Below are 26817 nucleotides of genomic sequence, written 5' to 3' on the forward strand. Positions count from 1 at the left end.
TTACACTTAGCAACCCTGAGAACTGTTGTAAAAGAGGTATAAACCAAATGCCATCGGTGTATGGTGGTACCAGGGATTGGATTTTTCAGGTGAGTGGCATTTATCCAAATTATAAAGGATGAAGGAAACATTAGGTCATGTGCAAAAGAAACAAAGGTATCAAAGAGTTGGGAGGTTAGAGTAAGAGTAAATGTACCTATGAGATAATGTATTGGAACTCTTTATTTTGAGAAAAAGGACACCAGTATAAAGTATATTTGCAATATCTGAAGTAGACAGTTTATTATCATTACAGCCGAATATTTAAAGTACCTTATATGAAAGTTGATGTTTCTTCATTGCTTTTTAGGTCATGAGGACACATTGTAGTTTAAGTTTAATTATTTGAAGTCATCTTGTCCTTTCCAACAACCTTGTGGTAAGACAGGGATCAGTGATCAGAGGAGGCTAGACGACTCAGTGATATATTAATTTTTAGAAAGAATGGGGATCGCCGGGTGTGACCCAAAAAGCAAAAAAGAAATTTTAAAAAATAATGGGGAGACTTTTATGACTGAATTATGAATCTGTTTCACGGAACATTAAATCACAGACTTCCAGAACTTGGATTTTTTTATTCTTTGAATCTAACTGCTTCGTTTCAAAATGGCTTTATTTTTATTTCCCCAAATGGCACATGTTCATTATTAAAAATGCAGGAAATTCAATGCAAGAAGTTGAAAGCTAAACCCACTACAGTTATCACCGTGATACAATCTCCGTTAGCATGATATTAGCTTTGTTCTAGATAATCTCATTGTACACACACAGACTTGTCATACAGAACCAAATTTTGCTGAAACTTGAATCATTTCCATACTCTAATCAAAGTTTCTCTATTTACTTGTACAAGAGTTTAATGTAATAAAGGGAACATGAGATCAAATTGAGGAAACAGTGCAATCTGAAAGATTTAGCATAAGGCATATCAGTTTCTAGTAGTTCCCCTAAAACAGTGTTTCCCTTAGTGGCCATACTGTTGGAAATGTGGGGAAGGGCATTGGAATGAACTGGGAGGGTGGTAGTATCCTCGGGTGAAACTGGGAGTCTCTTCCTGGTCATTCACTCATGGTAGATTTCCAGGGCTGTGCTGAATGATTTTATTTCTTCTGAAATGGGGGTAGGTAGGCCAAATAAATTTGGGAGCCTCTGAGAAAATTTGGGAAAATTGATGAAGAACCAAGTGTATATTGTTCTTGTTTCAAATTAGGGGGCCTTCCAAGAGGTCAAGAGACCAGGGCCCTTGTTGGTGATTCTTAGCCAACCAGGTGAACAAATCAATGCAAGGGCCCAAGAATGCAATGCTGGTAATTACTTAGGACACTTTGGTGGTGTTGAGGGCCTCCGGGACTGTATCCAGCAATATTCAGGGGCCCATGTGGTGCCAGGGATCAAACCCACAGTCCTAGGTTGGACACATGTCAGGCATATGGCCTAGCTATACTATACCTGGATCCCCTGTTTCAATTTTAATAATGATTTAATAATGACTCTTAGCTATTTAAAATAAAGAAATCACAGCTATATTTATTTTCCTTTTCTCCTTCCAACATTTGTTTCACATGCGAACATTACATTGTCAAGGTATATAACATTTGCTTCACATACTAGGAAGGTTAGAAATAGAAATTGGGTTTGCCAGTTAGTAGAAAGACCTGATTCTCACGACTTAGATATGCACAGATTTAGCTTCTCAACTAAAGGGCAACTGGAAGTAGGAGTCAGGACATGTTCAGGGCTTCTGAACTCATCTGGAACGGAGATTCTTCTGTTTTTCTGATTTGCTGCTCTTAGTATGTTACTTTCGTTTTCAAGGTCGTAAGATGACTGCTAGGGTTTCAGTTATTATCTCTATATTCCAGGCAAGAAGCAGGAAGAAGGCAGGTAGAAAGTCAGAAAGATTATTTTCTGAAAAAAAAAATCTTTATTTGAGGTACAGCTTGTTTGTGCCTGTGTGGTTCCCTTCACTAGACCAACTTATTCACTGTCCCCAGCTGGGCTGAGGCTGCCCCTGGGCTGGGATCAGGAAGCCAGTGGCTCTCGAGCCTGGCATTGCCCACTGCCCGTGTGAGGATGGTCTGGGCTTGTCCCTTGCCTTGCCCACTTTGCCCTTATGATTATAGCATGGAGCTGTGGTGGCGAAATTTGAGTGTAAGACCCAAGGCCCCGGGCTGGGAGAGAGGGCAGCTGGGAGCTCGCTTTCCCAGCATGTGATTGATCCAGGTTTCCTCGCCAGCATCCCATATGGTATATGATAACCTGAGCACTTGCTGGGAATAATTCCTAAGCGCAGAGTCAGGAGTAAGCCCTGAGCACCTTGGGCTTGGCCCAAAAACTAACCAAACCAAACCAAACCATTTAAAACAACATGGGACCAGGGATATAATACAATCCCTGGTTGCCTTGAATTGCATGTAACTGACCCAAATTCGATTCCTGGCACCCCATATTATCTTCCAGGCACTGCCAGGAGTGATCCCTGGGCTCAGAGCCAGGAATAAGCTCTGAGTATCACAGGGGGAACCTTGCAAGCCCCCCGTGGCGTATTTGATATGCCAAATACAGTAACAATAACAGATCTCATTCCCCTGACCCTGAAAAAGCCTCCAATCGTTGGGAAAGACGAGTAAGGAGAGGCTGCTAAAATCTCAGGGCTGGGATGAATGGAGACATTATTGGTGCCCACACAAGCAAATTGATGAACAATAGGATGACAGTGATACAGTGATACTGTGATGTATAGTACTGTTAATAATGCTTTCATGCATCCATCATTCCATTGCCACTCCTGCCACCAGAGTACCCACTTTCCTCTGTCAAGGTCCCTTTTGTTCGACACCCCCCCCATTCACCTTCTGTAAGCTCAGTTCTGTGGACCAGCTTTTCAGTTCTGTTGTCTTTTGCCATATTTTAGCTCCCTTAATGTGTGTCTTTGGGACTGGAGTGATAGCACAGAGAGTAGAGAGTTTGCCTTGCACATGGTCAAACCAGGTTCGATTCCTCTGTCCCTCTCAGAGAGTCCAGCAAGCTACCAAAAGTATCCCACCCGCACGGCAGATCCTGGCAAGCTACCCATATGCCAAAAACAGTAACAAGTCTCACAATGGAGATGTTACTGGAGCCAGCTCGAGCAAATCCATGATCAACGGGATGACAGTGACAGTGCTATAATGCAATGTGTGTCTTTAAACCCCACGTATATCCATCCCTTTCTTTTCTTCTGACTCGCTTCACTCAGTTCCATGTAGTGGCCGTTTGCATGATTTTGTTCTTTTTAGTCATCATTTTTATGTTCCAGGGAAGAAGCACAAATAAGAGTAAAAGGATTCTTATAGAAGACCCCAAATGCCATTTATATTTCATTGCAAACTCCCCTCCCCCTCCCCCCACTTCTTCTGAGGAGACTGAAGTGATAGTTATTCCAAAGTGATCAAATTTCCTAAGGTGGAAAATGTCTGCAATGTCAGTTTCCACAGTTGCTTGCTTTTAGTTTTCTGTTTACATGGATTAAATACATGTAGCACCAGGCCATTTTACCAAAGAATCTTTATTTATAGAACAATATTTTGATTATCTCTTGTCTGAATGTTTTTATATTTAAGTAGCTATTTCCAAGCGAGTTGATGGACATGTTTTGGTCTAAATTATTGTTTCTTTGATTGCTTTCCTCAGGCCAAGGCATTGCCTGCCTCATGATTTCTTTTGGTTGATCCAATTTTGGGGGGGTGTAACATAAGGAATTGGTTATCCATTTTTAAAGGTGAAATGAAATCTCTTTTTTTTTTTATTGAATCACCAAGTGGAGGGTTACAAAGTTCTCAGGATTATGTCAGTTATACAATATTCAAACACCCTTCCCTTCACCAGTGCCCTTCTTCCGTCACCAACCCCCCCAGTATATCTGCCGCCCCCTCCCACCTCCCTAGTCCCCACCCTTGTACGTGATAAGTTTCACTTCATTTACGCTTATCTCGATTACATTCCATGTTTCAACACACAACTCACTACCGTTGCTGGGGTTTCCCCCCAAAATGAAAAAGACAGTCCTATTGCCAATGAGGCATTTGATAGTTCTCCATTGCTAAGAATAGAGAGATATTAAGTCCTGCTGTTTGTTACATAACTTTTCTTTTTCCCCCTTGCCCCGCGCCACCGAGTTCACGCCTGTTTAGTAATCGCCACGCTGTCTGACAAAGGAAAAAAACCGAAGAGGATGATTATTTCCTGTCATCAGCCGGCGTGGGGCTCTGGCTTAGTTGATAGTCTAGTAGAGTGTCTGCAAGCAGTTTCTGGAACCAAAGGTCTTGTGCTGATATCGGCTCCGGCTCGAGATACCACCAGCGTCCCGCTGGTCCATGTACCTAATTTTTCCCCTTATTTCCCATTCCCACGCCACCAGGTCTGTTTGCTTAATGGACATCACACTATGTTTGACACCACACCACGTTTCTTCCCGAGAAAGAAGGATATTTCTTTTCAGCCGGCGTGGGGATATAGCTTAGTTCAGTCTAGAGAGATGGCTACCATTTTGATTGCCTTCAATATTTCAATAAAATACTTACTATTCTTGTTAGGATCACCCACAAAAGTCCGACCCATTAAGAAGGAACCATTACATATTGCTGATACTAAGATGACATTAGGTCGCGAGGCCGCGCGGTTTTGGGTTTCTGTCTAAAGTCCAGGGAAAAAGTTGAAGGAGAGAGAGAGATTTCCGCACGGGGGACCTGGCGGAAACTCTCAAGTCACATACTGCAGGTTGCTGGTGGGCTGCTGGTGTCCCAAGCAGCTCCCTCCTCTTCGTCAGTCATTCTGGGGGTGCGGGCGCGGAGAAAATCGAAATGAAATCTCTTGATTTCTATTTTCATTGATGGATACCTCATTTCTGGGGCCTCTCTTTTACTTTAACTGGTCCCCAGTTCTGTTTTGGAGGGAAGATTGGGCCACAGCCAGGGGTTACTCCAGCTTCTGTACATAGAGGTCACTCCTGGTAGTGCTGAGGGTACTGTGGAGTTTAGGGAACAAATATGGATCTCCTATATGCAAAACTTATGTTCAACTCTTTGTATTATTTCTTCAATGTTTCCTGCTTCTAAGGAATAACGGTCATCCTAGGACTTCACTGCATTCCTAGAATGTGGACACTGTTTATTGGATCTCAATGTTTTTTTTTTTTTGGTTTTTTACACTTATAGTGGGATGTATCCTCAAACTAAGTCCAAACAAAGAGTGTGACAGAAACATTTTTTTTTACTTTTAAGTATTTGAAAATGTTTTGATTCTATTCTCATACTTGATTGATAAGTTTGTAGGTGCAGAACCTCATTTGAAAGTAATTTTATTGCAGAATTTGAAGGGATGCGTCAATTGTCTTCTGGAATCTAATGTGCTGGTGAAAAATGGTGAAAAATTTCTAGTATTATTCCTTTCTTGAAAATTATATATTGAGGCACTATTACTTACAAAGTTATTTATTGTTGAGTTTTAGGTATGTCAGTTTTCATCCTGTAGAGTAGTCTTGTTGGCAGTTTTTAACTCCTTATGATTTTTGGCATTCTAGAATTTCACAGTGATGTCAACTTCAATGTGGGGCTTGGGGAACCATATGGGATGCTGGGGATTGAACCTGGGATGGCCACATGTAAGGTAAGTGCCCTGCCCACTGCACTATCTGTATGGTCCTTTGTTGCATGGAATTTTTGGTTCACAGCACTGAACACTGAGAGACCCCTTTGATATAGAAACTTCGTAAATTCCCATAAAATTACCTTGTATTGTTTGCAGTGGCAATTTGTTCACCACTGATTTCTCAATTCACTTCTTTAAAACTCCTGTTAATTTTGGGTTTCTCTATATTTTATTTTATTTTATTTTTATTATTTTTTTTTGCATTTTGGGTCACACCCAGCAATGCTCAGGGGTTACTCCTGGCTTTGCACTCAGGAATTACTCCTGGCAGTGCTTGGGGGACCATATGGGATGCCGGGGATCGAAACCGGGTCGGCCGCGTGCAAGGCAAACGCCCTACCCGCTGTGCTATCGCTCCGGCCCCTCTATATTTTATTTTAAAATTTGAATTTCCAACCTCTTTATTTCCTATTTTTTTCCAAGAAATTTCCTTAACTTTATGTTCACAAATTTTGTTATGAAAATCATGTTTAAATGTGCAGAATTTCACTCTTTCTATATGATCTGTTCTATGTTATACCGTTTTGTCCTTCTGTTAGCATTTCAATACGTTGAATCAGAAGGTGCTATTTAAAATTGTTTTCCTTCTCAATTTTTTTGGCTACCTAGAATCTTTTACAGCTCCATGTGAATTTTAGTATTTTTTCTATTTATATAAAAATCCATTGAGATTTTGGATTTTGATTTACTTACATTAAATTTGTAGATTGCCTTGGATACTTTAGACATTTTGGCAATATATATATTTTTCTTTATTCATTTTTAAATATAGACAAAAACTACAATTGTCAATGCAATTCTAGAGTTGAAATGGATTATATGACAAAGCTCCACTATTAAATAAATAGGTCTAAGACATAAGTTTTTTTTTTTCTTTTAGGTCACACCCAAAAGCAGGGGTTACTCCTGACTTGTTCACTCAGGAATTACTCCTGGTGGTGCTTGGGGAACCATATGGGATGCTGGGAATCGAACCTGGCTTGGCCATGTGCAAGGCAAATGTTCTACCCGCTGTGCTATTGCTCCAGTCCCAAGGCATAAGTTTTTTAATGTGAAAACTGTTCTATCTCATCACAGAGTTTTTAAGCCCTTTTCTAAGGATTTACTAAGCTGTTTGTTGCTAGTTGGGCCTTCTGTGTTGTTTTTGTTTGTTTTGCTGGCTTATATATTAATGTCTTATCTAATTGAATGAGCTTTTACTGGAATTTCACTATTGAGGAGTTAGGAGGTATCCTGCAGTTTAGAAACTTCAGGACCTATGGTCTGGCCCAAAGAATTGACATGGTAGCTGCTGTGGGAAGTGGGGCTCCTAGAAGTAAGGGGGTGAGTGCTGCCTGTCCCCACTCTGAGAAGACCCCAGAGTTCTCAGCGTGGGCAATGAGTTACCTAAAATTTTTCTCAGATTAGTGTTTCTGCAGAGAATATTAGTGAAGCAATTAGTGAAGAGTTGAGCCCTTGTTGTGGCTGCAGCCATGGGGTGTGGGTGCAGCTGCAGGGGCTTCTGCAGGGCCCATACAGTGCCGCCCCTCTTGATGGCGCCCTAGAATTTTCAGCTAGGGGATTGGGGTGTTCATGAGTTTTAGCTGCTTGGCTTGCATCTTCTATGAGATCTAGTTGTGAAATGGTAGAGTAGAGCAGGTGGGTGAGCAACCTGGCGCTTGCTGCGGGAGATCATTTTAACAATGTTAACGCTTCAAATTAATGAACACGAATGTTTTTTCAAATATTTGTGTCTTTTTTAATTACTTCTGTCTATGTTTTATAATTTTCAACATAAAAATATTTCATGTTCCTGGTTACTTAGTACGTAAGTATTTTTGATGTTATTGCAAATGGGCCTTGAGCATGGCTGTGGCTGGGTTCCAGAACTCTTTGGCTGCCATGCTCAAGGCCCCTCTCCACACATTCGGATGAGCCTCACGCATGAAGGAACTGGCAGAGGAACCCAGGTGTGTGGGACTCGGGGTTGAGATCTCCAAGCCTGCTCGGATCGTGACTGGGCCTCTTTCGCCCAGATCCCCCATTTCCAGTAGCTAGGCGGTCACACCCAGAAACTGTGACGTGTAATCCCATCAGTGGCCAACATCCAGAGACTATAAAACTAAGCTCCCGGGAATTTGTAGCCTAGTTCTCCCTCTCGAAGAACCTGGCAAGCTATAGAGAGTTTCCTGCCTGCATGGGAGAGCCTGGCAAACTCCCCGTGGCATATTCATATGCCAAAACCAGTAACAATGACGAGTCTCTTTCCTCTGACCCTGAAAGAGCCTCCAATGCGGCACCGATGGGAAGAACGAGAAACTAGAGGCTTCTAAAATCTCAGGGCTAAGACGAATGGATACGTTAAGAGACTGCTTGAGAAAATCGACCATCAAGCCATGATGATGATGATGATGATGATGATGATGATGATGATGATGATGATTGCAAATGGGAATCAGAAGAATGAATCTACATATCTTGTACCATACATAAAAATCAAATCAAAAAGGATTAAAGATTGAAACTAGGACCTGAAACTGTAGAAATTCTAGAAGAAAATAGGGCATTTAGTTCATGGTATTGGAACAGATAATGAGTTTTTGGCTATAGCATTAAAATCAACATGACAAGAGTGAAAATAGACAAGTGGTTCTATAAGAAAGGAATAACCGATAAGAAAGGGAATAATCAATAGAATGAAAGACCACCTACACAATAGGAAAAAGTATTTTCAGATAGTAGTCTACAAAGAGATTAATATTCAAATATACAAAACACCTACAACTCAATATAAGCTGACTTAAAATGGGAGAAGAACTTAGATATTTTCCAATAAATGCATTCTAATTGGCCCACAGTTGCAATTAAAGTAGCATCACTAGTTATTGTGAAAACGTGAATAAAAACCTAATGATCTATTCAGTAACACCTGTTAAGATGACTATTAGTTTTAAGAATACATGGGCTGTTAAGAGTGTAGACAAATTTGAAACTTTGCATAATTAGTAGGAATGTAGTTGGTGTAGACATTATTGAAAATAGTATGGAGTTTATTAAAATATTTAGAACTACCATGTCATCCAGCAATCTCACTTTTGAGTATATATCCAAAAAATTGAAATCAAGGTCTTGAAGAGCTATCTGCATTTCTGTGTTCATTGCAGCATTATTCACAGTATATAAGTCATATAAAGAGCTTACATGCCCATCAATAAATGGATAATAAAAATGTTATATGTACACACAATAAAATAATTATTAGACTTAAATAAAAGAAGAAAATTCTGCTGTAACTGACATTATAAATAAATATGAAGGACATTATGCTAATGAAATAATTCAGTAGCAGAAGGACATATAAAGCATCATCAGAGTTATATGGGATACCTAAAGTAGTAAAATTCAAGCAGAGAGTTTAAAGGTGGTTTCCAACCCTTGGGGAATTGGGAAGACAGGAAATTCACTGAGTATAAAGTTTTCATTATGAAAAATGAATAAGTTATAGGGATCTGATGAACAGTATAGAATCTATATGTAATAATACTGCACAATCTTAAAATTTGCAACATTAAAATTGTTGAGATCTCATATTAAGTGTTCTTGACACAATAAAAATTACATTGTTGAAAGCAATTAAGGAGGACAAAAATATATTGATAAAACCTGTGTTCATGGATTTGAAGACTTATTAGTAAGTCTAAATACTGTTAAAATGTCTAAAGTATCCAAAACAATCCAAAACTTTAATGCAAGTCAATAAAAATCCAAAGTCTCAATGGGATTATTGCTGTTTTAGCTCTTTTTCCTGAGCTATTGTTTTTCTTAGGGTCATTTTTTGTTTATTATTTATCTCTTTTATGATGCAAACTTTCTTCAAGTACCTCATGATCCCTGGGTGTCTATTAATGAATAAGTCTGAGGAGATGAAATTAAATTAATGAAATTAGTGTCTGGGGAGATAGCTCAAAGGGTTTGAACACATGTCTTACATGTGGGAGGTACTAATTTCAATCCCCAGCACCACATGGTCCTCTGAGAACTGCTGGGAGTGACCCCTGAGCACTACACCAAGAGTAACCTTGAGCATTTCCAGGTGCGGCCAAGAAACAAAACAAAACAGAAATAACAATGAAATAAAATATAAACATCTGCTTTGGAATTTTGTGCTTGGCTATAGATGTCAACTAGAATGTTTCATTATAGGCTGATTGGATAGGGAAACTCCAAGGATCAGAAAGCAGAGACCTTTGCTCTTAGACTGTTTTGTTTCTCTAGAGAATAAACATCCTTTCTAGTATTTCTCTATATATGGGGAGTTGGAGGTTGGAGAGTCTTTTCTGTAACCGAACTTAATTAATCTCTGCTGTTTGTCAGACACACAACTCACTAGTACATTATGTACTCTGGTGCTTCTTAGTTCTGAGCGTTTGTGAGAACATATGTGGGAAAGGGCATACTCTTTCTTGTGGTACTCTATATGTACTCTATGTTATTGCTTCTTCTGTCCTACTTTATCTGTTGCTGTGTCCACAACTGTTTTCTATAATCAGAAATTTATTGATATATCTGGTTTTCTGCTGGAGTCCCTACTATTATCTTTATAGTGGGGCTTATACCCATTTTATTCCATTGCTGAGAGAGAATGTCAACCACCTGGTCATGAGTCAGCTAACACTCCCAATTCCTCTGGAGTTGAATCAACTGGAGGATTACGGATGATTTAGTGAATCTGAAGTCTTTCTGAAAAGACAATCTGAACAACTCACTCGGAGATATATGAATTCTCTGGAAACTTTGGTGTAAAAATGACCTAAATCAATCATTGGTTGAACTAAAATAATGTTTTTCTCCAACATGATTAACAAGGACTTATGACAACACTTCTTTCATTATATTTTTATGGTGAATTTTATAACAAAGATCTATTTTTATGGGGGAACATATCCAATGGTGCTCAGGGCTGACTCCTGACTCTGTGCTCAGGAAGCACTCCTTGTGGGTCTCAAGAAACCATATCGGGTGCCAGGGATCAAACCTGGTGAACTGCATGCAAGGTAAGTGACCTATCTGCTGTGCTGTCACTTTGGCCCCCATTACACAATTCTGGATAAATTATATTCTTGGCAGGAGCAACTAAGGTAGAGACACTTGGAATACTCACTAGCTATGAATTAGTCGAGTTATTTGGAGTCTTGTTTTTACTCATCTAAAAATTGTGCGGTGTAATAGTATTTACTTCAAAGGGTTATTGTGAAGATTGATACACTTGAGACTTGGTGCTTAATATGTTCTCAATAAATGCTAGCTGGTCAAGCTCTAGAACTTCATTTAATTACTGTAGTAAATTATTAATGGGAAGATGAATGATTATGCATGTTTTGCCTGTAGTTATTTATTGCCTTGGAACTTTTTTTCAGAGATGATCATATAGGTATCTTTTTTTTTTCTTTTTGGGTCACACACGGCGATGCACAGGGGTCACTCCTGGCTCATGCACTCAGGAATTACTCCTGGCGGTGCTCAGGGGACCATATGGGATGCTGGGATTCGAACCCAGGTCGGCCGCGTGCAAGGCAAACGCCCTACACGCTGTGCTATCACTCCAGCCCCTCATATAGGTATCTTTTTAATGTATTATCTTCTAATACTACTTGGAAGAAAATTATGTACTATTGAAAATTGTGTGAAATTATGCCCAAAGTGATCCCATATAATAAAAACTGATTCACTGAATATCCTTCATGAAATAAGAGTGAATAATGAACACGGCTGTTTTAAAAATTAAATATGAATGTAAGCTAAATGAGTAAATCAAGTAGCTATTATTGTCATTTTTATTATTCTAGCAATATCTTTTACATCCACATTCTTTGTTTCCTTTCCAAAAAGCAATTTACTTCAACCATCAAACCTATAGGCAGAGACCAGTTATTAATATCTCATCATTAAAAAAGCTTTCAATGTACATACAAATATATGTTTTTACATTAATAGCAAAATACAATATGATATTTTGTCATACTTATGACAGATTGATGTTTAAGCAGCTATATTAAGGAATAATTTAAATATAATAAATTGCACCTTATTGGAGTGAACGAGTTACAGAGCTATGTAGTCAACACCACAATCCAAGTTTTAAAAACTTCATCACTCCAAGAATTTTTCATTTGTAGTCACTTACCATTTCTATTCGTAGCCTCAGGGAAACACGAACCAACTTTCTTTCTCTATAAATTTGTTTTTACAGATAACTTTTTAAAAGAAACAAAAAGTCACTGAAGATTCATTCTCTCCTTACCATTTAATTTCCTTTTCTTTTTTTTCCTTTAGAGGCAATCATCTAGAAATAGGTTATTATCTCTTCTGTGTTTTAATGCTTTTTCAGTATTTTTTATTTGAGACTCATCTATATTTATATATTCAGGTCTAGTTTGTTTATTTTTACTATAGCATCACACTATAATGTATAAGTTTGATGTTTTGTTTGTCATTTTGGCTGGTTTGTTGTTTTCAAGTTTTCAGGTTACAAACTCTATTGTTTTCACCTATAAACATTAATGGACTTTGGTGGCAGAGATAATGCTATGTATTCACCCAACTCTTTTATGTTCCTCCTTCACAACAGGGACCTATATTTTCTAGTTCCTTATATGACTACTCCTAACCAAAAAATGTGATGTGGACCACCTCATATTGATGCGGCTGAGGCAGTTTTTATGATTCTTTAATTTCTGTCTCTCCCTGCCTTCTCCACTTGAGCATCCCCTCTGATGGTCATGATCATTACCATGGTCATGGAAGTTGGCGGTAGAGATAATGAAGCTAATGATTATAGCAGCCTCAGTTTCTCAGTCACCTCACAAAAGGAATGAATGCTGCCTTGGGTGCTATCTGATAGACAGCTGACTTTTCATGACTGAGATATAGGGATGACTTGTAACTTCAGTATAAGTCCAGTTTATTCGGATTAATATAACACCCCATATAGTTCTTTTTCATATTTCCTCTACTTGGATAGTCTCCTTTGGGAACTACCAATTCATTTCATATCTACCTAAGTTTTTTCATTTAGACATTTTTAATTATTGATTTGTAGGAGTTAAAAACAGTGTGTATTAATATATTGGTGATAATTATTGAAAATGTACACTTATTGTTAATGACTCAGTTTAATTTCATTGTCTTTTGTCATATAAAATGTTTATCAATCTATTTATGTCACCCAGGTCCCTGGGGTTCTTTTTTTTTATTGAATCACCATGAAAAAGTTACAAAGCTTTCAGGTTTAAGTCTCAGTCATACAATGATTAAATACCCATCCCTTCACCAGTACACATGTTCCACCACCAAGAACCCCAGTATACCTCCCATTCCCACCCCCCTGCCGCTGCCTGTATGGCTGATGATTTTCACTTTACTCTCTCTTTACTTTGATTACATTCAATATTATGACAGAAAACTCACTATTATTGTTTGGAATTTTCCCCCAACAATCAGATCTGCCAAAAAGCCATCATTTGATAATTTGTTTTCCATTGCTGAGAATGAAGAGCATATGAGGTCTTGGATTTCTGGTACTTTAGTAATTATGTCAAGAGAAATTTCTGCCAGAAGTTACATCACTGCAAGCTCGTACCTTTGTTTAGTGGGCTCTAAAAGATGGCAGTCGCATCCCAGAGAGGCAAAAAAGTATAGTCAAAACGACATGTGCACTTATATATTCATCGCAGCACTGTTTACAATAGCCAGAATCTGGAAAAAACCTGAATGCCCTAGAACGATGACTGGCTGAGGAAACTTTGGTACATCAATACAATGGAATACTATGCAGCTGTTAGAAAAAAGGAAATCATGAATTTTGCATATAAGTGGATCGGCATGGAAAGTTTCATGCTGAGTGAAATGAGTCAGAAAGAGAGAGACAGACATAGGAAGATTGCACTCATCTGTGGTATATAGAATAACAGAGTGGGAGACTAACACCCAAGAATTGTAGAAATAAGTACCAGGAGGTTGACTCCATGGTTTGGAGGCTTGCCTCACATTCTGGGGAAAGGCCAACTCAGAGAAGGGATAACCAACTATAATGTAGTCGAAGGCCATCCGGGGGAATGGTGTTGCGGGCTGAATGAGGGCTAGAGACTGAGCACAGTGGCCACTCAACACCTTTATTGCAAACCACAACAGCTAATTAGAGAGAGAGAACAGAAGGGAATGCCCTGCCACAGTGGCAGGGTGGGGTGGGGGGAGATGGGTTTGGGGAGGGTGGGAGGGATGCTGGGTTTACTGGTGGTGGAGAATGGGCACTGGTGAAGGGATGGGTTCCCGAACTTTGTATGAGGGAAGCATGAGCACAAAAATGTATAAATCTGTAAATGTGCCCTCATGGTGATTCACTAATTAAAAATAAATAAATTAAAATATAAAATAAAATAAAAGATGGCAGTTGCCATGCCGCTGCTGCCGCCGCCGCCGCCAAAAGGAAAGGCCGAGAGAAAAACCTTTCCCCTCCCGGGGTGGCATGGGGCTGTAGCTTAGTTCACAGTCTAGAGGCATTTCTGCAAGAAGCCGCTGGGTTCCAAAAGTAGTTTGTGGGCCTCCGGGATCATGGGCGTTCAGGAACAGAGGAGCTGTTCGTGTGGGGCCGCTCAGGGTCTCTTCTCTAAGCCTGGGGTTCTTGATGGTACTTACCCTTATAGTGCAGTGCTGTTCAGGCCTGGTAGTGCTAGAGGCCACCACCAACGTTACACCTAGCTGTACTCAGGGGGGCATATGGTTCCAGATAATAAATTTAGGGCCTGGCACATGCAAAGAATGTACTCCATTTCTCTCAACCATTTCCTGACTCCTAGAATTTTTATTTAATGTAGTAAAAATTGTCAGTATTTTCCTTTGTCCTTTGTGTTTATTATGTCTTGCTGAATACTCCTTTTTCTCTTCCTCCTCCTTCTACTTCATTTCTCCTCCATGGCCTCATATATGCAAGACATATGCTCTACCACTGAGCATTTATTAATCCCTAGCCTGAATAAGCTCTTTTCTAACTTTTTTGAAAGTCCTTTTCTATCTTTATGTCATAAAGATGATCTCCCAAATTCTTTTTCTAGTTTTGTGCTTTATATAGTCAGGTTTTTAATTCATAGAGTTAATTTTTGTGTATGAAATGTAGCAGGGATATAATTTTATTTCTTTATACTCTCAGGGATAACAGATTGTCCTGGCAACATTTATCAAATATTCCATTAATTTATAATGCTAGTTTATGATGCAACACTTAACTCATTATCTATGTTGAATGGGTACTTGAATCTACATTAGTGATATTCTGCTTATTCTTTCATTAAGCATTTAAACATTCATATTTTCATCTATTTTTATTTATTTTGTTGAGGCTCTCAGTTAAATTCTACCATTTACTAAGTTTCTCCTCTGCTACCACTAATCTGTAAATTTACTTCTTTATTTTGTTTTTAATTGCAATGATCATTTGATTTCTAGAAGATGTTTTAATTTCTTCTTCAAATTCCTTTCCTTCTTCAGTAATCCTACTCTTTTAATTTTTTTAGGCATTCCCATTTTATAGTTTCAACCTTTTTTTTGGGTGCAGTTCTTAGAATGATAATCCTGCCATTTATTTTGACAGCTGACTTTTCCTCATAGTGATTAATTTCTTCATGTGGTTCAAATGGTTTTATTGTAAACTTAGGGTGTCTTTCTATTGGTGTTGCATGCACCACCCTCAGAGGTGGTGGTGTCTGTAGACAATTGACTTTGATTCTATAGGAGCCTCAGAGATTTATCAGCTGTTAGAAATTTCATGTTAACTTGTACTATTCTTCTCAGTAATGTAAACCAGGGCACCCACACATGGAAGTGGCTCAGACTTTGAACACTACTTTATATTACCCATAGTGCCCCAAATTCCAGAAATGACCTTAATGTATGCAAACTCATTTGAAGTTCCTTTGTACAGAATCAGTAGAGGTTGAGCATCCTTGTTTTATTGATATGTTTTTGTGTTTGGTGGCCATTTTTTTGTGTTTGGGACCATTCCTTGTGCAGTGCTGCTACCCCATTTCTGGATGCCCACAGGGTATTATGAAGTCCTTATAATTGAATCTGGGCAACTGCAAACAAAAAAAATGGGTTACAGTGCTTTGAGCCATCTTCCTAACCCAAAGATGCTAGTTTTGGGGCTGGAGCGATAGCACAGCGGGTAGGGCGTTTGCCTTGCACGCGGCCGACCCGGGTTCGAATCCCAGCATCCCATATGGTCCCCTGAGCACTGCCAGGGGTAATTCCTGAGTGAAGAGCCAGGAGTAACTCCTGTGCATCGCTGGGTGTGACCCAAAAACAAAAACAAAAAACAAACAAAAAAAACCCCCAAAGATGCTAGTTTTAAAGAAATACCCAATGTCAGTCTTCTCTCTTGTGTGAGTTCACACTTACGTTTCCTGTCAACATTAGACTATCAATACGTTATCTATGTCCAATTAATAGTGTTTTTACTTGAAATAAACTTCTTTTTTGTTTTTTTGCCACATCCAGTGGTGCTCAGGGTTGACTCTTAGCTCTGTACTCAGGGATCACTCCTGGTAGTGGATGGGAATTCTGTAGATTGAAGCCAGGTCAGCTGAGTGCAAGGCAAGTGCCCTACCTGCTGTACTATCTCTCCAGCCCCTCAAATAAACTTAAGATAGCATGCATTGGATTAGACACATCTATTTACCAGATATCCTTTACAGAAGGACCAACTGTAGATTTCTCTTAAATAGACACTTATGTATTAAACCTTATGAAATCTAGTTTAATTTATAATAATTCAATCTATATAAAATATTGCATAGTACTAAACAAATGCCTGCTGAATGAGTGAGTGACTGAATTTATGAATATAAAACTAACTGCTGTGGCATGAAATTAAATATCCCATTTTATTAAAATGTATAGGATAAAAAGTTTAGCTACAAATTAGCAATAGTAAGTTTGAAATCTTAAAAGAGCAGGCAAACTATTAAATAAAATCCATCATGAGTTTCAATAAAACCAATGATTGGCACTTAGGATAGAATAACTCATTATTTTGAAGCTAAATATAAAACTTCTTACTGAATATTCAGCATGTAAAAATCATTCTGCTGGTTTGAGGTGGCCTGAAAAGTCAATTTCAATCCTACATGGGGCTATGCATTAAATAAAAGATATATTTATGGCATGTGCACAATTCAACAACTGATGCATAGTCCATTTCTTCAGTTACAATAGAATTTGCTAATGTCAAAAGGTTCGAGTGACATTTCTTACAAAGAGAAAAAGACTACAAGAGAGATAAAAGGAAGTTAAGAAAAAGCAGAAAGGAAACTAAAGGTAAGTATTATGTTCCAAATTGAAGTCATTTTGAACACTTGCTGTGTTGCACAACAGCACGTTGTACATTTTTAATAACAAAGGGGAGATTAGTGTAAGATTTATTTAATGTACATCAAACCTAACGGTTTACAAACCACACAAAGTGTCTGAGCACAAGGCCGAACAAGAACTAGGACAGTGATACTTTTCTTTCTTTGGTTAAATGAAGTTTAGTTACTGGCATCACAGAGGTTTTATATAAATACAAAACTGGACAGGAAATTCTACGTTTATAGAGAGAACAAAAGGAGTTGAGGTCACCACTGTATTATGTCTCTAAAATGACATTATATCTTAGTGTATAATTAGTTACCGTACGGCTTAGAGAATGACTTCATGTTTCTATAGAAGGGAAGAAAAACCAGGAGTGAGTTTAATTCCCATGTGAATTCAAGATGAACAAAAGAACCCCAAGATGAAAGAGTTTATTTCAATATAAAATATTTTACTCTTTGATATTGCTGTAATTTTAAGATCTGATGCTACCTGATTACCACACTAATGTACATAGTTTCAGAATTGTAAAATAGATAGGTTCTCTTAATTATAGGAAATATCTCAGTGGACTTTAGAGATCATGCAACCCAATTGCTGTAATTTCTAACTGGGAAAATTTTGGTTTCAAGATAGCCAATGATTTGCTTAGTGTAACACAGTAAGTCTGGAGAGAAATGGGACAAAATATTAGGTTCCTAAACATGGTTTTCAGTGTTATTTCTGATATATCATAGAAGTTGAAACTTGCTACCTTATTGATTTCTTTTTTCTTTTAGCCATATCCAGTGGTGCTAGGGCTTACTCCTGTCTTTGTACTCAGGATCACTCCTGGAGGGGCTCAGGGAACCACAAAGTATGTTGGGGATGGAACATGTTGCCTGTATGCAAAGCAAGTGCCCTATCCTCTGTACTATCTCTTTACTGCCAATTATTGGTTTATTTTTTAAAAGCAACTATTATTTTGCTAGGGCTATTATAACAAAATACCACAAAATGAGATGCTTCAAACAACAATAATTTATTTGTCTCCAGGATGGGAGCCTCAAGATAGTCATCAGATTCACACTTCTTCTGACACTCTGGCTATGATCTCTTGCTTCTTCCTGGGTTCTGATCTTTTGCCTTTTGTCCTTGGTATTCCTTTGTTGGCACACACACCACTCTATTCTCTGTCCAAATTACCCTTCTCTAATATAGACACAAGTCATATTACTTTAGGGACCAATCTAATGACTTTATCTTAACTTGATTAGATCATCTTCACAGGTACTGGCGTAAGGATTCCAACATAAGTTTTGGAGACATGATTCATCTTACACTTAAATCATCAGTTTTATTGAGATAATTCACATATCATGCAATTCATTTATTTAAAATTTTATAATCTATGGTTGCTAGTTTATTCAGAGACTTGTACGACAACCATCAAAATATAATTTTAAAGAAGTTGGAGGAATAGTAGAGTGGGTAAGGCATTTTCCTTTCATACAGCAGACTAATCCCTGGTATCTCTTGAGCACTGCTAGGAATGATTCTTGAATGCAGATCTAGGAATGACCCCTAAGAATAGCTGGGTGTGCCCCCAAAACCAAAAAATAACAAATTTTGGCATTTTCACTGCCACTAAAAGAACTTTGTACCCTTTTCTCCCCCAGACCTAAGCAAGCACTAATTTACTTTGTTGTCTTTATAAATATGCTTGCCCTAGATATAAATGGAGTCATGTAATAACATGGCTTAATGTGATGATTATTTCACTCAGAAAAATGTTTTCAGGTTGATTCATCCAAACTAAAGAAATGGGATTACATCAAACTTATAAGTTTCTGTATGGCAAAAGAAACACAGGTTGAAAGTAAATGACAGTTGAGTGGGAGAAAATATTTGCACTCTACACATCAGATAAAGGGTCGATATAGAGGATCTATAAAGTATTAGCAAAGATCAAAGATCAACCACCACCCCCAAAAAATCCCCATCAAAAATTGGGAGAGAAAATGAACAAACATTTCTCTGAGGAAAACGAAGAGATGACCAACAGGCACATGAAAATAATGCTCATCATCACTTTTTATTAGGGAAATGCAAATCAAGACAACAATGAGATATCCTCTTACACCAGTGAGTGTGGCACATATCAAAAATACTGGGAACAATCTCTGTTGGTGGGCATGTGGTAGAGAAGGATACCTTATCTACTGCTGGTGGGAATGTTGTCTGGTCCAACTCCTATGGAAAATAGTATGGAAGGTACTCAGTAAATTCAGAATTGAGCTCCCATATGACTCAGTAATTCCACTTTGGGGTATCTATCCTCAGGACAAAAATTCATTTAAAAGAATGTTTGCACACCACTATTCATTGCAGCACTCAGAATAGTCAATATTTGGAACCAATCTAGATGTCCAACAACAGATAAGTGGATTATGAAGATGTGGTATATATACACAATGGAGTACTACACAATTGTTAGGGATGATAAAGTCAAGGAACTCGTTGATTTTATCCACGAGGTTATCCACAACATGGACGAAACTGTAAGACATCATGCTAAATGAAGTAAGCCAGAAAAAGAATAAACACGGGATGAAATCACTTATATGTGGTATTTAGAATAACTGGATGAGGGAATGTTATGTTTTAAGGGGTTTGCCTCATCAATCCTGGCTTCAGAGTGTAGAGAGGAAAAGGGAAGATAGAGTTGAGGGAAGGCAGAGAAGAGCCTGATGAGAAGCAACAGGGGCCAGGGCAAGGGAGTCAGATACAAAGGTGGTGTTAAGGAATGATAGAACCAAACATCCAGACCACAGAGCCAACAACACTGAAAGTCAAGAGATCCAAACTTTATCAACCAAACTTAACAAGGTGCCTGTCAAGAGGGCCCCTGGATAGGGTCGGGGCGGGAGGAAGAATATGAGATGGAACCTGGGAACATTGGTGGAGGGAAGTTGACACTGGTGGAATCGGTGCTGCAATGTTGTATGTCTAATTTGTGTGTCTAAAACTGAACTGTGAATAACTTTGTAAATCACAGTGCTTTAATAAAAGATTGTGGAAAGAAGAAAAACAGGTTGATTCACTCATCACTACTTCACTCTTATGGTGTCTGGATAGTATTTATTGTACTGTATTTGTCTATCTGTTCTTCAGTTGATTGATATTTGACTTGTTTCCACTTCTAGAAAATATGGGTAATGCTACTATGAAAAATTAAAGATTATGTGTATATATATATTTATTTCCTTGGTATATATTAACTAGGAAGGAATTGCTGGGTTACATGACAAGTCTGTTTAACCATTTGAGGAATTGTTAGATGGTTTACCTTAATGGCTGCATCACTTTTTCATTCACACTAGAAATGTAGGAGAGCTCCAATTTTGTTATTACATTCTCCTTCATATCAGTTATTGTGCATTTTCTTTCTTTTTTGCTCTCCCCATTTTTTATTGAATCACTGTGAGATGCAGTTACAAAGATTTTATATTTGAGTTTTGTCATACAATGATCAACCACCTATCCTTTCACCAGTACACATTTTATACCACCAAAGTCCCCAGTATTTCCCCCATCTCAACCCTTCCCTGCCTGTGTGGTAGACAATTTCCACAATACTTTCTCTCTACTTTAATTACATTCAATAATTTGACACCAGTCCCACCATTATTATTTGGAATTTTCCTACCCTTACTCAAACCTGCTGAAAAGGCAATGCTATACAATTTATTTTGTATTGCTTGTTATGAATAATATATGATGTTGCACAGCCGCTCCTGTGGCCGTGCACTCTTGAAGTTCTAAAATTTTAATAATTAGGGTCCGGAGAGGTCTCTGCAGTGAACTCCTCGTTTTGGAGATTCTTTTGTGTGTCTCTGGGTCACGGCCATTAAGGGGCTTAGTTAGTAGCCAGAAGCAGTTGGTAGGTATCATCTCAGAGTTTCACTGGGTCTAGGGGACGAGAGGGATCGGCTCCTCTTCCATCCCATGAGGTCTGGCGTTTGCCATTACTGCTCCTGCATACCTGCACTTTTCATTGGGTTATGGAAGATGGTGGCCACTGGGATTCCTAGGGGCAGGGCAGGGGGAGGGACAGCACCTGCTCCCATCTGGAGTAGCCGGTGAAATCTACCTATTGCAAAGTCTGGAGGCATTTCTGCAGCAAGCTGCTCGGTTCCGAGATTCTTTTTTTGTGTTTGATTATGCATTTTCATGATACCTATCCTACAAAGTATAAAATCTATTCATATTTTAAAGTCATTTTCTGTAATGATTTATGATGCTGAGCATCATTTCATGTGATTGTATATCTTCTTTGGAGAAATGTCTACTTAGATCGTTTGTCAGTTTTAAAATTATATGTCTTTTTCCATATGGATGGCAAATAGGCATATAGAAAAGTGCTCATCATAACTCATAATTAGGGAAGTGCAAATCAAAACAAAAACTAACTACCTCACACCTGTGGGAATGGCACATATTAAAAAGTTTGGAAACGGTCAGTGTTGGTGGGGTTGTGGTGAGAAAGGAATACTCATCAACTATTGATGGGAATATGATCTGGTTTAGCCTCTATAGAAAGAAGTATGGAGATATCTCAGTAAAATAGGATCAGAATTCCCTTCTCCTGTGAGGAGGTGGACAGCTGCCCTGTCATTATAATGTGCGGGCAGCACGACATCGGGAAGTCGACATTCAAACAGATACCTCATCAACCAGCTCCTGAACAGTCTCCCGTGCGAGGGGTAAACTCTGTCTGTCCGAGGTCATCTGGAGTGTGACCTCGGACAGACAGAGTTTACCCCTCCCGGCTGCATTTCTTTACTTAACGTCACGAAGCCAGTCCTTGAGCCCCCTTACAACCACCAGAGGACACCCCAGAAGATGGTGGTACTTCGGGAGGACCTTGTGCCATGACTGCTATGAGAACTACATCGAGGTGGTGAAGTATGTGTTCGGCGCCTACAAGAGGGAGGCCCCCCTGGTCATCAACACCATGGGCTGGATGACAGACAAGGGGCCGCTGCTGCTCGTTGACCTCATCAGCATCCTGGCACCCAGACACGTGCTCCAGTTCTCCTTCGAGTGTCGCAGCAAGCTCATACCGGACCTCACGGCCAGCTACGTGGACGCCACGGACGGGCTGTACACCAGGAGCACAGCCAGGGCGCGGAGCCGGGGGTCGAGCTTCCTGCCCGAGCTGCCTGAGCCGGAGCTGGCCGAGGACAAGAGGGCGGGCCCTACGATGACCGCCGCACACAAGCTCATCCACATCAGATCCGAGTTCACCATGCAGAGACACGCGCGCAATAGGGAAACGTTCAACAGGGTCCTGCGGGACCTGGCCGTGCTGGGCTACCTGAGCCAGCTGCACCTGCCCGCGCCCCAGCCCCTCCGGCCTCTGCAGGCCTTGACGCCCTGCCAGGTCCCTTTCAATGTCATGGCGCTGCGGATCCTGCATTCCGACGTGGCCCCCACCCACATCATGTACGCGGTGAACGCCAGCTGGCTGGGCTTGTCCCGGATAGCGGATGAAGCGCGTGGGTACACGGACGGGCCTGTCCTGCTGGCCCAGAGCCCGCTGTGCGACTGCCTGGGCTTCGGCATTTGCCGGGGCATCGACATGGAGAAGAAGCTCTACCACATCCTCACCCCCGTGCCCCCGGAGCAGCTCCGCACCGTCAAGTGCCTGCTGCTCGGCACCGTCTCCATCCCCAGCTGCGTCATCAAGAGCCAGAGCGGCCCGGAAGGGACCATGCCCTACACCACCGCAGATTACAACTACAACCTCCCGGCCGCCTCGGAGAAAATCGGAGGCAGAGAACTGGAGGACGGGGTGGAAGACAGGCCCAGAGAGAGAACTCGCAGGAAGAAGTCGTCGCTGGGGTCCTGGTGAGGGGCCGCTGGGGCCACACGCCTCGGGGCTGGGCCCCCAAGCAGTGCCCGCCGCTGTCCTCTCTGGACGTTGTGGACTGGTGCGCTCCACCCCTTACACAGGCCCGAAGCCAACGGGGACCGGCTCCTGGGTCGTATGGCGAGGGCAGGTGGCCGCAGGCCTCTGGAGGGAGCGAGCCTGTGTGTGCTGCCAGACGCCCCGGGAAGGGGATGGGACCAAGGTGGGCCCGCCTACAGGCCAGGCTGCGCCCAGCACCCGGGACATCTTCCAGTAGCTCTGGGTTTTTTTATTTTACTTCCAAGCCACACCCAGTGATGCTGAGGGCAACTCCTGGCTCTGCACTCATGTCACTCCTGGTGACAGGACATACGGGGTGCCGGGGACTGAAAGGGGGCTGGCTGCTTGCAAGGCTGGCACTTTCCCCGCTGCCCAGTCACCAGTTCCTTCTTTGTATTTGGGTTAATGCTGAAAAAGTCGCTCACCAGTTCTGGAAAAAAATGATAGATGCCAAGTTGATACCTATCTTAAAAACACAAAAAAATTGTTTGAAAGGATAAAGCATACCTATGTTCATTACCACACTTAGTACAATAGCCAAGTCAAATGCCCAGCTGTGAATGAATGAATGAATCAAGAAGTTACACACAGTGAAATACTATACAGCTCTAAGAAAATCAAAGCCATTGCATTTTTCAACACTGTGGATGCAACTAGAGGATATCATGCTGAATGAATTAAAAAAGGAATAGAAAAAAAATAAAGGAATTAAAGAAAAAAAATGACCCGTCTCATTTTAGGGCTTGCATATTATTACACAGCAAGGTAGCAACAAATGTTCAAAGGCATCAAAATGGAAAAAACTTAATCCACTCTCATTGAGTTGATGGGAAATGAGAAAGGGCAGGGTATTAGGATCCTTTTGAAGATTAAGGCGGGTATACTGGTGATGGGTGTGTTATCGGAAGTATGTGCATGAGAAACAACTATTAACAGTATTGTAAATCACAGAATCTCATTAAATCAGAGTTTGTTATGTTAATAAAATAAATAAATTTTAATTGTTGACTTGTAAGGGCTCTTTTTAGTCCATTTTGGTTTTTATTTTATTATCATTGAAATATATTTGGTTAAAATTGTGTTAACGCTTTTTGTGTATGACTATTAAATCTTTATAATCAAAGTTCCAAAGACCCCCACACACTGTCTTTGTTATTTCTATTTAAAAGTTATTTATTTTTACTGTTATAATAATATATTATCATATATTATTGTCTATATGTTATTAGTATATATAGCATATTATATAATATATCATTATTGTATAATATAATACACAATATTATACAATATGTAATATTATATAATATATAAACATAATGTATATAGTATATAATAATATCACACGAATCATGAAATCTCCATTAATTATTGATTTCTTGAGCGGGCTCAGTAACCTCTCCATTCCTCCTTTCCCTGAGATCTTAGAAGTCTCTCTCGGCTCGGCCCTCTCAATGATGTCGCACTGGAGGCTCTTTCAGGGGCAGGGGAATGAGATCCAGCTTGTTACTGGCTTTAGCATATGAATACACCATGGGAAGCTTGCCAGCCTGTCCCATGTGGGCAGGAAACTCTCAGAAGCTTGCCAGTTTCTCCCAGAGGGAGAAGAAGGCTATAAGACATCACAAAGCATCCTTGCGCTTCTGGGAGCTTGCTTTTAAGTCTCTGGGTGCTGACCGTTGATGGAATTACACAGACCTGGGTTCCTCTGCCAGTACCTTCATGCGTGAGGCCTGTCCGAACGTGTGGAGAGGGGCCTTGAGCATGGTTGTAGCTAGGTTCCGGTGGTCTTTGGCCGCTGGGAGCTCTGCTCGGGGTGGGGAGGGAAGCTGCGTCCATCCTCTCCGAGGGGCCCCGGGGAAGACAGCCAGGCATGCGGGCAAGAGACTCTCTTGTATATAATAATATAAACAAATTAATTTTATACTTGCAGTACTGTTCTACCATGCTTGCCATCAAAGTGCCAAGATCCCTCCACCAGTATCTCCAAATTCCTTCTCCCCATCTTAGCATCCTCAGATTACAGTTCTATTGGTAGTATTTCAGGGTTTTTTTCATTGGGAATCACCTAACCCCTTGGTCACTGTCATCACTGTCATCCCGTTGCTCATCGATTTGTTCGAGCGGGCACCAGTAACGTCTCTCATTGAGAGACTTATTGTTACTGATTTTGTCATATCCAATACGCAAAGGTAGCTTGCCGGGCTCTCCAAGAGGGGCGGAGGAATAGAACACAGGTCGGCTGCGTGAAAGGCGTATGTTACTTTTTAAAAAATTTTTTAAATTTTATTGAATCACCGTGAGATAGTTACAAGCTTTCATGTTTGGGTTACAATCTCACAATGATCAAACACCCATCCCTCCACCAGTGCACATTCCCCACCACCAATATCCCAGGTATACCTCCCCTTTCCTACCCTCCCCCTGCCTCTATGGCAGACAATATTCCCCATACTCTCTATCTCTACTTTTGGGCATTATGGCTTGCAACACAGACACTGAGAGGTCATCATATTTGCTCCATTATCTACTTTCGGCATGCATCTCCCATCCCAACTGGTTCCTCCAGCCATCATTTTCTTAGTGATCCCTTCTCTATTCCATCTGCCTTCACCCCTCCACTCATGAAGCAGGCTTCCAGCTATGGAGCAATCTCCCTGGCAACCCGAGTACCCTAAAACAGATGACTGGTTAAAGAAACTTTGGTATACCCGTTGGCATGTTTCTTTATATGCCATATATGAATGATACCATCAATTTTCCCCCTTTTTTCTGATTCACTTCCCTTCCCCTAATTCTACTTAAGTTTTAGCAAATTGAAAGATGTCATTTTTTTCTTATGACTGAGTATTCCGTAATGTATATCATAATTTATTTATCCACTTGACTATTGGGCAGTTGCATTGTTCCCAGCTCTTGGCTATTATGCACAATGCATAGGTGTGCATATGACTTTTTGGATTAATGTTTTTTCTTTGTTTTGCAAGTAGATGACCATAGTGGAATCACAGGGCCATATGGAAGCTCTGTCTAGGTATCAGATACCTAAGTATCAGATACAGTTACAAAGCTTTCATGTTTGAGTTTTAGTCATACCATGATCGAACACCCATCCCTCCACCAGTACACATTTTCCACCACCAATGTCCCCAATATCACGCCCTTTCGCCACCCTCCCCTTCCTCTGTGAAAGACAATTTCCCCCATACCTTCTCTCTGGCTGGAGCGATAGCACAGCAGGTAGGGCGTTTGCCTTGCACGTGGCCGACCTGAGTTCGATTCCTCCGCCCCTCTCAGAGAGCCTGGCAAGCTACCGAGAGTATCCCTCCCTCACGGCAGAGCCTGGCAAACTCCCTGTGGCATATTCGATATGCCAAAAACAGTAACAACAAGTCTCACAATGGAGACATTACTGGTGCCTGCTTGAGCAAATCGATCAGCGATGGGATGGCAGTGATACAGTGATACAGTGATACTCTCTCTCTACTTTGGGGTATTATGGTTTGTAATATAGATACTCAGAGGCTATCACATTTGGTCCTTTTATCTACTTTCAGCACACATCTCCCATACCGAACGATTCCTCCAACCATCACTGATTTAGTGATCTCTATTCTAGCTGCCTTCTCCTGCAGCTCATGAAGCAGGCTTCCAACTATGGAGCAATATTCCTGGTCCTCGTGTCTACTGTCGTTGGGTGTCAGTCTCATATCATGTTATTTTATCAGCACTGATTTTAAAGAGTATTTTTC

General features: G+C 40.3%; 1 pseudogene; it reads left to right on the top strand.

Annotated features, from left to right (window-relative positions):
- Positions 1–60: 60 nt before the first annotated feature.
- LOC101557242 (polynucleotide 5'-hydroxyl-kinase NOL9-like) lies at positions 61–23008 on the top strand (annotated as a pseudogene).
- The last annotated feature ends 3809 nt before the right edge of the window (positions 23009–26817 follow it).

Source organism: Sorex araneus, chromosome X, assembly GCF_027595985.1.
Source record: "Sorex araneus isolate mSorAra2 chromosome X, mSorAra2.pri, whole genome shotgun sequence".
Classification (NCBI taxonomy): domain Eukaryota; kingdom Metazoa; phylum Chordata; class Mammalia; order Eulipotyphla; family Soricidae; genus Sorex; species Sorex araneus.